Raw genomic sequence first — 13,735 nt, 5'->3', positions numbered from 1 at the left:
AAATGTTTTATTTTGAAAAATTTTCAAATATGCAGAGAAGTTGAAAAACTAGTACAAAGAACACTCACACTTTTTATCAGTTGACATTTTCCCACATTTGCTCTGTCTTTCTGCATACTGTGCTCTTTTAAAATGAACTCTGAAACTAAGTTACAAGGTAAAGCTATTTATGCCTAAGAGTGAGGATATTCTAGCCATTGTTACACTGTTATCAGTCCTACATCATGAGAAACGCTGGGCTGGAAGAAGCACAAGCCAGAATCAAGATTACCAGGAGAAATATCAATAACCTCAGATATGCAGATGACACCACCCTTATGGCAGAAAGTGAAGAGGAACTAAAAAGCCTCTTGATGAAAGTGAAAGAGGAGAGTGAAAAAGCTGGCTTAAAGCTCAACATTCAGAAAATTGAGATCACGGCATCTGGTCCCATCACTTCATGGGAAATAGATGGGGAAACAGTGGAAACAGTGTCAGACTTTATTTTTGGGGGCTCCAAAATCACTGCAGATGGTGATTGCAGCCATGAAATTAAAAGATGCTTTCTCCTTGGAAGGAAAGTTATGACCAACCTAGATAGCATATTCAAAAGCAGAGACATTACTTTGCCAACAAAGGTCCATCTAGTCAAGACTATGGTTTTTCCAGTGGTCATGTATGGATGTGAGAGTTGGACTGTGAAGAAAGCTGAGCGCTGAAGAATTGATGCTTTTGAACTGTGGTGTTGGAGAAGACTCATGAGAAGCCCTTGGACTGCAAGGAGGTCCAACCAGTCCATCCTAAAGGAGATCAGTCCTGGGTATTCATTGGAAGGACTGATGCTGAAGCTGAAACTCCAATACTTTGGCCACCTCATGCGAAGAGTTGACTCATTGTAAAAGACTCTGATGCTGGGAAGGATTGGGGCAGGTGGAGAAGGGAACAACAGAGGATGAGATGGTTGGATGGCATCACCAACTCGATGGACATGAGTTTGGGTAAACTCTGGGAGTTGGTGATGGACAGGGAGGCCTGGTATGCTGCAGATCATGGGGTTGCAAGGAGTCAGACACAACTGAGAGACTGAACTGAACTGAACTGAAAAAAATTAACATTAATTCAGTACTATCGCCTAACATATGACCCATTTCCATTTCCTCTAATTTTAATGTCTTTTTTTTTTAGAAGAAAAAAATGAATCTTTCCTTCATTATTTTCTTAGAGTGAAGTCCTTTCTAATCAAAACAAAATTGTCAGGTCATGAGAAAATATATTGGTACACTGTATACATAAAATTAATATGTGCAGTTCAGTTCAGTTGGTCAGTCGTGTCCAACTCTCTGCAACTCCATGAACCGCAGCACGCCAGGCCTCCCCGTCCATCACCAACTCCCAGAGTTAACCCAAACCCATGGCCACCAAGTTGGTGATGCCATCCAACCATCCCGTCCTCCACCACCCCCTCCCCTCCCACTCCCAATCCCTCCCAGCACCAGGGCCATACTGTATTTTTTAGTCCAGAGTCCTATCTAAGCTTCACTTGTTGCACTTGGTTGTTAGACTCTTGTACTGAACACCCGACAGCTATGTGGTCGTGGAGGTGACTCCCAAGGAGCTTATAGAACTGCTTTCTCTAGAGTCTGATCTGGATGTGATTCTCTTAGATTGTGGGCTTTGAAATTTAAAAGTTTGAGACATCATAATAACATTTTCAAGTAATCTAAATATTTAAGAAGTTGCACAGTTATTGGGCCTTCACTGTCTGGTGGGTGTTGTGCTGACCTCAAGGATCTGGCAGGAAAAGGAGACACACTTATGAACAAATCCAAGCAATGTGATGACAATGAAGCAAGGGTAGAAACGAGCACATGGTGCAAAGGAAACCTTCCTGAAGAACAAGGATCCCTGAAAACCTAGTTTCTTTAAAAACCAGTAGTTAAATTGCAGAAAGGCAATTGAAGTAGAGACACATATTTACCAAGCCACAGAGGGCTCACATAGCATATCTTTAGAAACTTGAGTAGTTTAGTGCATGAAATTTAATATTGGAGTGTAAGGTGGGATAGGATATTATGCTATTATTCTGCAAGCACAAAGGAACTAGAATAGGATTTTTATTATATATATAAGATGGGGATGGACATCATACAGTTTACCTAAGGGAGTGTTGACTGTTACCAACTAGAGGTTTGTGATGTGCACTGGAGGAAGCTTTGGTTGGAGGCCAGAGACCAGCTGCTGCCAGTGGTCCTGGGTCCAGGTGGTGAGCCATGACTAACTAAGGAAATGGCAGAGGGAATGGGGAAAGGCAGATGCCTTGAGCATGATTGAAGCGGGGAAGACCTCAAGGCTTACTGGGGGCGGCTGGGGGATGTCCAAAAGTACTCTCGGATTTCTCACCCCAGTGGCTGGGTGGGTGGTGGTGCCCAGACCCAGCATACCGGAGGGAAATAAAATGGAATGTTCAAGGGAGGGGTAGATAAGGAATGAGTTAGGTTTTGGAATTGTTCATTGGAGAGCCCGATAAGCTATCTAGGTAAATTATTTCTCAAGAACTGCAAAGATGTGTGTTGGAGACAGTTCAAAGAATGATAATAGCCAGGGTGTGGATAAAACTGCCTACAGAGGCAGTTATAGGTGGCTCAGACGGTAAAGCGTCTGCCTGCAATGCGGGAGACCTGGGTTCGATCCCCGGGTTGGGAAGATCCCCTGGAGAAGGAAATGGCAACCCACTCCAGTACTCTTGCCTAGAAAATTCCATGGATGGAGGAGCCTGGTGGGCTACAGTCCATGGGGTCACAAAGAGTTGGACACGACTGAGTGACTTCACTTTCACTTTCTTTCATGAAGACTGAACAGACAGAGGGGTGTCATCATGAAGGACATGAGCTGGAAAGAGGATTTGGTCCCTGGTGAGGACTGAGAGAGGGCTTCCCAGGTGGCTCAGTGGATAGAGAATCTGTCTGCAATGCAGGAGATGCAAGAGGGTTCAATCCCTGGGTTGAGAAGATTCCCTGAAGAAGGGCATGGCAACACACTCGAGTATTCTTACCTGGAGAATCCCATGGACAGAGGAGCCTGGTGGGCTACAATCCATGGGGCCTCAGAGAGACATGACTGAAGTGACTGAGCACATACGCTGAGAAATATGGCGATGGAGAATCAGGAGATACATCATGGAGCCCAAAGAAGAAGGAATGCTCTTCCCTCGTTGGTTCCAGTTTGCAATTAAACCAAAGCCCAGAGTCCTTCAGTTAATGGCCTTGAGCCTTAAGCAGACACCCATAATTCTCTCTTACATAAAAAGAAGATACGGAATTAAGCTTTCTGAATAAAAAGGTTAAAGTCCATATTACTAAAAAACGAGTGAAGTCTAATTATGTACTCAACGTTATTTTCTTGGGGAAATTTTCTCACATTTCAGTTGAGACTTTGGAAAATGAAACTACAGGCTCCGAAATCAGAACACTCTGCCACTTTTCTACCCAAGTTTTGTAACTCAGATTCCTGGTCTATGAACTTGGGTTAATCTGTGCCTGCTTGGGTTAGTTGTGAAGATTATGTGAGATAAAAGTACCTAATTTGGTGCTTAACATGCAGTAGTTGCTCAGTTTCATTCAACTCTTTGCAACCAGCCTACCAGGCACCTCTATTCATGAGATTCGCTAGGCAAGAATGCTGGAGTGGCTTGCCATTCCCTGCTCCAGGGGGTCTTCCCAACCCAAGGATTGAACCTGAGTCTCCTGTATCTCCTGCACTGGCAGGCGGATTCTTTACCTCTAGCATCATGTCATGGTCTTCTTTGCTTTCTAAAGAGTGATTATTACTATAAAAGAGAAAGCTCTTAATGTGTTGAAAATTATATTTTTCCATGAGTAAGAATATTGCCTGTTTGAAATTCACACATGTCGACTTCTGGTAACTGGTCCACCTTTGGCTCACAACGCCCCAGTTATAAACCTTTGCCAGAGCACAGACACACCCAAAGATAAACACATCTCACCTTTCCTCTTACCTACACAGACACCGAGCTAGAAATAAGAGCCTCTGCATGTGTGCGCACATCTAGAAAAGACATAATAGCGAAAGTAATTATATATGTAATATATGGACGTGAACTTGAGTAAATTCTGAAATAGTGGAGGGCAGAGGAGCTTGGCGTGCTGCAGTCCATGGGGTTGCAAAGAGTCGGACACAATTTAGAGACTGAACAACAGCAACATATGTAATGTGAAAAGTGTCACTAGCAACCTACCTATATTTTAGTAATCACCGTATTCCACAAACACACTACATATATTCTTACGTTGAAAAATGATGGTATGTGGAGTTCCTTGGCAGTCCTCCACTCCATGCTCTTACTGCAGAGAGCCTGGGTTCAATCCCTGGTCGAGGAACTAAGGTCCCACATCCCACAAGCCATGCAGAATGGCGAAAAAAAAAAAAAAAGTTTGTATGAATAAGGAAGGGAGGTGAAGTTGAATATATGTATGTAAGAGAACACTAGGAATCTAATTAGTTTTCCTGGTAATTATTCCTTATAATATCTTTTCTCCATGCTTAGAAATTTACTTTCAGGTATTTATGTAGTTTCTTCCTAAAAACTAAGGCTTTGGTTTTGGAAGTGTTTTACTACATCATTTGCCTTTGTGCTTACTACTTAGCTTTAAAATGAAAATTAGAATAAAATTAAGAAAAAAACCCCAATTTGGTAACTCTTGCTAACATGCTAAAAGCAAATTGCTCTTTCACCTGGTGTGACTTATGATACATATATAATAAAATATTGCTTATTTGGAGAGCTTATTGCTTTTTTAAATACTATTTAAAAAATTAAACTCTGCTTTTTTGTATTTTCAGCAAGTAATACATGTGATTTTTCCTTTACTTTACTGTGTGTAATCATGAAGTTGATACCATTCTATTCCCTCGGTGTTTGTTCAGGTTACATTTCCTCAGGCAAGTTAACTTGATTATTTTATAATGCCTATGTTTATCTCAATTTTCCTTACCAACATTAACAAGGAATGGGTTCATGTCACAAGGCAAATGTGACTGTTTGCTTGTTATTTTGGAGACAAGTTCATTGACATTCACTGGACATTTCTCAAATTTTGTTTCAGGTTTTTGAAAGTAGCATCATTATTTATTTATTTTTACATTTAGAATATCCTTCAGATACTTGGAGGCTTTCTGGATGTGCATACCCTTGAGGGCACAAAGACTTGAATCTCTTAGTTTGTATAATTTTGTGGGGTTTTCTGGGTCAATTGAATAATGAATCGTTTTCAGAGATCACCTCCAGGCCACTTACTGGGAAAGTGCACCATTTACTTTTTAAACTGAAGTATAGTTTAGATAGAATAAAATAAACAGGACATAATGGTTCATTTAGAAGAGTTTTGAAAATTATATGCACCCATGGAAGTATCAGGAAAAACAAGTGAAAGTGAAAGTCTCTCAGTCACATCTGACTCTCTGCAACCCCAGACTATACAGTCCATGCAATTCTCCAGGCCAGAATACTTGAGTGGGTAGCCTTTCCCTTCTCCAGGGGATCTTCCCAACCCAGGGATTGAACCCAGGTCTCCTGCACTGCAGGCAGATTCTTTACCCTCTGAGCCACAAGGGAAGCCCATCAGGCAAAACAAACTACTTAACATTTCTATCACCCCAGAAAGTTCTCTTGCGGCACAATTTACTTTAAAACCCACCAAATTGTACACTTTAAAAGGGTGAGTTTTATGGTAAGTGAATTATATTTTTAAAAAATCTGCTCTATATTTACTTGCTCTCTCACCTCAAGAAACAACAGAGACTGGCATAACTTTTTCCATCATATGTAGTGGTCCTCCCCCAGCCCCCATTTATTATTACATTTTGGTTGTTTTCTTTTCTGAAAACAGAAAATTGGAAGTTATTGCAGATTGTAAGGAACACACCAAGACAACCACCGGGGCCAGGCCTTGTAGTTCAGGCTGTCCCTGCAGTGATAACAAGTGGGCTTCCCTGGGCTCGGGTGTGGCTAGACCCGGAAGCAGAGTTTGGACACTGGGTTGACCTGGTATCTACATGCTATAAACATTCCCACCCACAGAGGAAGGGCCCAGGGAGAGTACAAGAGTTACTATAGCAACTAGACTATCCCGGCAATAAATCCTCTCCAGGACAAGGCTGTAACCACGCAAAGCAGAAGTCACAGTTGACTTCACAACTGGATTAGTGTATGCTCCACCAACTCCCCTATGGTGTATGTCAGAGCTTGCCCAGAGAGCAAGGAACTTTCCATATTACCAAACCCAGTCCTCCCAAACTACACTAGGAAGCTGGCTCATTCTTTCAGTAAAAACAGCTGTTCTCAAACACTAGACTCCCCTGTAAAGCATGTTAAAATGTGGATTGTTGCTGTTCTTTTAGTCGATAAGTCATATCTGACTGTTGGCGACCCCGTGGACGGTAGCCCTCCAGGCTCCTCTGTTCATGGGGATTCTCCTGCCATGAACATTGGAGTGTGTTACTATTTCTTCTCCAGGGTATCTTCCTGACATAGAGATCGAACCTGGGTCTCCTGCATTGGCAGGTGGATTCTTTACCACTGAGCCAACTGGGAAGCCTAAAACGTGGATTGCTGTGCTCCCAACGCAACGCTTCTGCTTTAGTGGTTCTGAGGTGGGACCTAAGTATTTGGGGTTCTAATGCCTCCCCCAGTCCAGGCTGCCTGCTCAGTCACACTGACCCCAGCACCCTAACCTGAGGAGTGGTGGGTCTAGAAGGTGTCCATGGGGTTAGATGCAGATGCCTTTTTGACATCTTTGTTTCTCTGCAGAGATGACACTACTGACCACCCGTGTTAGGACAGATGGCAGTGATTCTACCAGCAGCAATCAAACCTGACATTAATTCGGCTTCATGGTGGGCACAGTGGGCAGGGAGCAAGCAGACAGGTCAGCATGTGACTCCAGGTTCTACCAGTCTATAGCTGGGTGACCTGGGTGGGTTTCCTGACTCCTCAGAACATTGCTTTGCAAAAGGGAATTCATCTCAAGGGTAAGCCAGGGCAATGGGTTACTATTTAGAAATGTCTTCACTGAGATATCTTATTTCTGCAGTATTTCCTCATTGCTCTTCTCACCTCCAGTGTTCAGTCAGAGCACCTTTTGCCTCAGGGTAAGGACTGAGATGCAAAAACAGTCCTACTCTGGGACTTCCCTGGTAGTCAAGTGGTTAAGAGTCCGCCTTCCTCACCAATTTCCTGATGCGTTCCCTGACTCAGGTTTGATCCCTGGTCAGGGAACTAAGCTGCTTCCGGTGGCTCAGCGGTTAAAGAATTCGCCTGTAATACAGGAGACACAGGTTCAATCCCTGGGTCAGGGCGTTTCCTGGAGGAACTTCTTGCCTGTTCTTGCCTGGAGAATCCTGTGGATAGAGAAGCCTGGTAGGCTAAAGTCCATGGGGTTCCAGAGTCGGACGCAACCGAGGGACTAAACATGCATGCAAGGAACTAAGATCCCACATGTGCTGTGCTATGCTATGCGCTATGCTCCGTCATGTCTGACTCTTTTGCTGCCCCATGGACTGTAGCCTGCAGGGCTTCTCTGTCCATGAGATTTCCCAGGCAGTGGGGCAAGTAAGTCCTTCCCCCTCCGCCAGCCACAACTTCTGAGCCTGCATACCACAACTAGAGAAGCCTGCACATTGCAATGAAGACCCAGCACAGCCTCATCACCTGGGTCCACACCCATACCTCCTGAATCTGCATCTCTGGCAGGGAGGCCCAGGATTCTGGGTTCAGTACACAGCCTCTTCAGGGTCCTGCATGGCTTAAGTTTGAGAAGCTCTGGTCTAGAACAAATACATAGAAACATGGAGGCTTCGAAATCCATAGCTGACACCATAGCCTGCCCCAAAGCCAGTAGGCACATATTTGTGGCAAGTTGGGAGAGAAAGTGTTTTTCTTTGGCAGACAAACCTTGGGAAACTGAGCCCAGAGGTTGTGTTCTAAGCCATGGCATCTGGAAGACTTTGTGATGGTGTAGTAGCCATCTGTATATCCCAAGGGAAAACCAGTTTGATGAGCAGGAAGGAAAGAGGATGAGAAGGGGTTGAGATTAGATCTTCAAGTACCTGCAGGGTTTTCTGTCTCCCTGTCTGTGGTCCTGTGAAGCCCTGGCTTGAAAAAGGCTTATCGTGTCAGACAGACTCTCTCAGAAGCTTAAAGAGACAAGAGTGACAGCCAGGAGGAAAGTCAGGGACATCATAGTGTCACTTGCACCCTAAGTTACTGAAGGAGTACGGGTGGAAAGAAGTCAGTAAGGAGAGAGAGGGGGGACCTGAGCAGAAAATGAGGAAGGGGCCGAGGTGTGGGCAGCTGCACATGTCCAGAGTCACTAGGATTATTGCTATGAGCTCAGGCCTCTGGAAAGGGTGCAGGCAGTTCAGAGGCAGAGCCTCAGTCACCCTGCATCTCCTGATTGTAGATTGTTTGGTCACTGTCTCGTCCAATTGATCTGAGGGTCACTCCTTCAGGCCTGCCCTTGACCTCGCCCTGAGCAGACCCTGGGGAAGGTTCCATCTGGGGTGGTTCCCTGCAGACCTCTGGCTATGGAGGAGCTGGCACTGAGGAGGGGAAGGTGCTGCCAGAGGCAGGGGATTGGGGGTAGGTTGCATTGCCCTGCAGTGTTGGGCAATATGGGAGTGTCCCTGGGGTTCCTGGAGAGTTGGCTCATTCCCTTCACCAAAAACAAAACTGGGATGCCCTTGGTGAAGTCAGTTTCAGTTTCAGCTGCTTTGCACACACACAAAAGATTCTTTTCCCTCTTGACTGGAAAACTTACACCTAAAACTTAAGTGTGTTGTTGGGTGAGCCAGGAGATGTGGGTTTCCTCTTACTCTGAAGGACCTTTGGGGAAATGACCCACACAGTCAGCGGGTGGTGGCACCTGTTCAGCATGCTCAGAACACGGTCCATGATGGACGGGTCAGTGGGTGGCTGGATCCATGTGCAGACCTCTTCCTCAAAGGAGCCTTTGCTGAGGCCCAGGCAGATCCTCTTACCTGCACTTCCATAGTCCTGTGACCCTTTCCTTTAATAACTTTTTCACAGACTCATTTTATGTGCATTTGGGAAACTAATTTCTTCCCCCACAAGTCTGGAGCGCCATGGGGACCTATCTTCCACTTGTCATTGGATCACTAAGCCACTGGTGTGTGCCTGGTGTGTCACGGGCACTCGTCGTATCTATTTGTTGGATAAATGAATACTTAAATGTATGCCAAAGTTCAGTTATGGCATGAGTCTTTGCAAAAGGACTCATCACGGTTGAATCATCCAGAAAACACTTAAGGGGCATCTGCTACCTGCCATGTGGCATGCTAGGTGATATGGTGAGAGGGCTTATATGAATGTACAGATAACAGGGGCACAGGTGGATAACCCTGGTGGTCCAGTGCAAGTTTAATCCCTGATTGGGGAACTAAGATACTACTTGCCACATGGCCAAAAAAAGAAAAGAAGCACAGGCTGGGGGTAAGGCCCACCCTCTGCTGTGGCTGCTCTGGTGTCTTATTGTGTTGTTCTTCCTGTGAAGGAAGCTGTTTCATACTGGTCATGGTTGGGGGTGATCAAGAGCACATCCTAGCTCTCACGGTTAAAGGAACAGACGTCGCTATCCTACGTGGGAGCCTTGCATAGTCAGACAGTCCATGAACCACCTAGATTTAGAATTAGAGGCATAGGAAGTTGGACATGGGAGAGATCTCATGGATGGCCCATTAAGTCTGCTCATCCTGGACCCCCACACACAGACCAACCTGTGCTCGAGGTTCTGAGAGCCCCAAGCTCTCTGCATCTGAAAAGCTGGGAAAGGATGGCCCAAGTGCTGCGGTGAGGATTCAATGACATGATGCTCACAACACTTCTGTGAAGAACCTGCCAGTGAGGGCAGGGTCCTGCCCATTCCAAACACATGGGCCATACTGCCAACCTCCCTCCTGTTGGCCCCAGGCTCTCTGTACTCCGGACAGCACTCTGGGACAAGGTCATGCTGCCCAGAGGGCAAGGGAGCTGAGGTCACTGTCTGCTCTCCATCCTCATCCCTGAGTCACTGCCTGGGCCTGAAAAGGGGAAAGCCAGCCTTGCTAGCTGCAGCCACGCTGCTTGGCTTTGCTGGTTCTGGGGATCCTTACTGTCCCTCGGGGTCTGCTAATGCCTGGGGTCCAGCAGTTGCCGAGGACAGCAGGCAGACAGTAGAGTCAGAAGCCCTTTCTCCACTTTTCGCTGCCTGTGTCCCACAGAGCCTGCCTCTGGGGAAGCTGTGAGGTGTGTGTTGTTTTTTTCCAGTCCCTTCTGGTTGTCAGGTCGGCCGCCCACAAGCCACCCACCCAGGGTGCTCACATCAGCTACCTTCACCACCACCCACGGCTCTTGGCTCATTCATACTGAAAGCTGGCTGGCATCCTGGCCCCCTCACACGGAAGCCATGGAATTTCCCCAGTAAGGTGTCTTTGGCAACTCCAAGGCCACAGGAAGGTCATAGCTGGTGAGACACAGACAGAATGTGAGGGAGGAAGCACCAGCCCTGGCCACACTGGGGGCCCCCCAAGGGGACAGGAAAGCTCCTAGTCGAGTCTCCAAAGACAAGAATCTGACACAACCAGGGAGCACCTCAGCTGCAGGTGGGTCTCATGTTTCACACCTGACACCAGACTCCCTCATCTAGAGCTGGAGTTCTCAGCCCCGGCTGCACCTTAGACCAGGTACATCAGAATCTCTGGGGCGGGACCAAAGTGGGTTACCTGTGCTTTTTTAAGTTCTCCAGGTGTTTGCTGTGTGCACACAGTGTTGAGGGTCACTACTTAGGAAAATAAAACCCTTAAGCCAAATCTCTGTGTTTGGGTGTGTGGGGCCTGGGGGCAGCCTAGGTTCAGATCCTGCCCCCACTACTTATTAGTTGTGCCTTCACAATTCTCTCCGAGTTTGAAACCTCAATCTCCTCATCTGTTAATATGAGAATAATAATGTAAGTGTCTACTTTGTGGGATTAGATGTGACAATCTGCTTATAATAGCGCTGGTCACTCCCTCCTTATTTCCTTATCAGTTATACTCTGTCTTGTCTGTACCTCCAAAATGTGAAACCTGTGTCTACCCAGCTTGGAGTGCCCAATACATTGTCTATACAGTGCTTTGCACATCGCTATACTCAATAAATACGAGTTAAATAAAGGAGTTGGAAGGCGATCCTTGTGCAGTGCTAAGACTTGTTTCCTAATTTAGCTCTGGAGTAAATCCAGAGTCCATATACTGATTCTGTTTAGCACATTATTGCTTTTTTGAGTGTCCGCTATGTGCTGGGCTCTAAGTATTTGAAGATAAAGACACAATTGCTGTCACTGAGTTGAGTCTGGCAGGGACGCAGATTCATGACCTCACATTTTTATCATCTATAAAGTTAGTACAGAAGCACCCCAGGCAAGAGGACGAGGATGAGGTGCAGGAGGAGGAATAAGAGGAGGGTGAGGAGGAGGGGGAAGTAGAGGAGGAGAAGGGGGAGGAAGGAAGTATCCACACAGAGAATGGGAGATGACTTTTGATATTTTTTTCAAGTTTTTTATTTATTATTAATTTAGTTTTGGCTGTGCATGCAGGGTCTCGGTTGCTGTGTGGGTTTTTCTCTAGCTGCTGTGAGCAGGAGCTACTCTCTAGTTGTGGTGTGAGGGCTTCTCACTGCCACCAGCTCCAGGTGCTTGAGCTTCAGTGGTCCTGACACGTGGGCTCGGTAGCTGCGACTCTTGGGCTCTAGAGCGCAGGCTCAGTAGCAGCCCAGGGGGCTGAGTTGCGCCGCGGTGCGCACATGAGAGCGCACGAGCAAATGCATGCGCAGTCCTGTCGACTTTTTACGACCCCATGGGCTGTAGTCCGTCAGGCTCTTCTGTTTCCGAGCAAGAATAGGAGAGTGGGTTGCCATGTCCCCTTCCAGGAGATCCTCCTGACCCAGGAATGGAACCACCAGTCTTCTGCATTGGCCGAGGTGGGTCATAACAATGGGAAGGAGCTTGTCAGGTGGAGAAGCAAAGAAGGGTGTTGGAGGCAGAGGGAACGGCACCGACAGAGCCTGAGAGGCCTGGAGGGTGTCGCGCCATGTTCGAGGAGGGTGTGACAAGGCAGGAAGGAGCATGGGGTCCACATGGTGGGAGATGAGGCTGGACAGTCAGGTTGAAGCCCAACTGGGAAAGGCTTGGGCGCTGGGCTAAGAGGCTGGGGATTTATCCTGTAGGGACAGGGAGAGCCCTGTCATGGCTGTGGGCCGGGAAGGCTAACAGGGCACGCCTGTTTGGTTTCCTTCCTTAAGGCATGAAGGCAGCCGCTCCTCGCCCGAGTGAGCCCTGCTCCGAGTCACTGAGCAGCCTTTCCTCTGGTCCCCGCCCGGGAGAGCCTGTCAGGTTGGGTCAAGCTTTGTCCCCGCTTCCTGGTGTCAGAGGGGCAGATGAATGAGATGGGTGTGGAGGAAGGTGCAGGCGGGGGTGGCCATGATTTCCGCTGAGCTTCAGTCACTGGAGGCTTGAGTTTGGGGTTCAAACCAGCTGGAAAAGCTGGGGCTGCTGCTGCTGCTAAGTCGCCTCAGTCGTGTCCGACTCTGTGCGACCCCATAGACGGCAGCCCACAAATCTCCCCCATCCCTCGGATTCTCCAGGCAAGAACACTGGAGTGGGTTGCCATTTCCGTCTCCAATGCATGAAAGTGAAAAGTGAAAGTGAAGTCGCTCAGTCGTGTCCGACTTTTAGCGACCCCTGGGGCAGCCTACCCTAAACAGGTGGGCTGGGGGTAGGGGTTAGCCAAGGGCCCCAGGCGGAGGGAGGCCCAGGAGACGGCCTTTTTTATTGTAAAGCACGATTACCTCGCCGGCTGTGGTACCGCGGGCGCTGAATTCCCTCTCAGGACAGCAGCTTCCTCGGCTTTGAAGTGAAGGAGGCGGGCCACGCCGTCTCCCAACCCCGATTGCAAGGGAGGAGCGTGGGACTGCGCACAGGTTGCCGGAGGTGGGGGACTTCCCGGCAGGACAAAGCCTCTTCTAGGGGGACGGGCGGCTTTCCAAGGCTTGCCTCCCTGCCGGACCTCGGCTGCTCCGGGCCCTGCCGGTAGCCGGGCCCAGGCTGACGCGGGACCTCGGAGGTGCGAGCTGAGGTCCGCCTCCAGACCCGGCAGATGAGAGGGACCAGCCTGCTCTGCCGGGCTGCGCCGGGAACAGTGCTGGGACGCAGGAGGGGCCAGCTGCTCCCGTCCCTGGGGTCCCTCCCCCCGCCGGGGTCCCTCCCCCCGCCCCGCCCCCCGGGGGCAATGAGGAGCCCACAGGAGCTAAGTCCAGGGGCAGACACGAGGCCCTCCCAGGCAGGGCGGTGAGTGACCGCAGGAAGTCAGCAGAGGCCTCTGGGCGGAAAGCCTGCAGAAAGGATGGAGACACCCTGACTCCGGAAAGCGAGCCAGACCGCCGGCGCTAGTCATCCCCCAGCCACACCCACCAGGCAGCCCCGCCTCTTCCACCGCCCACCCCTCCTTACTCAGTTATCTGAAAGCTCTGGTCTTCAAAAGCATCCTTGTTTTAAAAATAATTTCTGTTTCCTTTATTAGCACTCAGCTCCAGCTTTCATAAATATGTGAAATCGATGTAAATAATTGTTAAATTAAAAATGCACATGTTCCCAGTGGATCAAGAAGACCTAGCCGTCATTCTCAGGAGCTCTGTGTTGGGCCTGGGGGA

The 13,735-nt window shown here is 48.0% G+C and overlaps 1 long non-coding RNA gene across 1 annotated transcript; it reads right to left on the bottom strand.

Moving 5' to 3' along the window:
- Window positions 1-11,572: 11,572 nt before the first annotated feature.
- Window positions 11,573-13,447, bottom strand: LOC138443730 (uncharacterized). The gene is made up of 2 exons (XR_011258250.1): window positions 12,875-13,447; window positions 11,573-12,031 (listed from the first exon to the last, which is right to left on the bottom strand). It is a non-coding gene; the product is annotated as an uncharacterized lncRNA (long non-coding RNA).
- Between the last annotated feature and the right edge of the window lie 288 nt (window positions 13,448-13,735).

The sequence above is a fragment of the Ovis canadensis genome, chromosome 7, assembly GCF_042477335.2.
Source record: "Ovis canadensis isolate MfBH-ARS-UI-01 breed Bighorn chromosome 7, ARS-UI_OviCan_v2, whole genome shotgun sequence".
Taxonomy (NCBI): Eukaryota; Metazoa; Chordata; class Mammalia; order Artiodactyla; family Bovidae; genus Ovis; species Ovis canadensis.
Note: the sequence above shows the minus strand (reverse complement) of the source record. Positions and strands in the feature narration are given on the sequence as shown.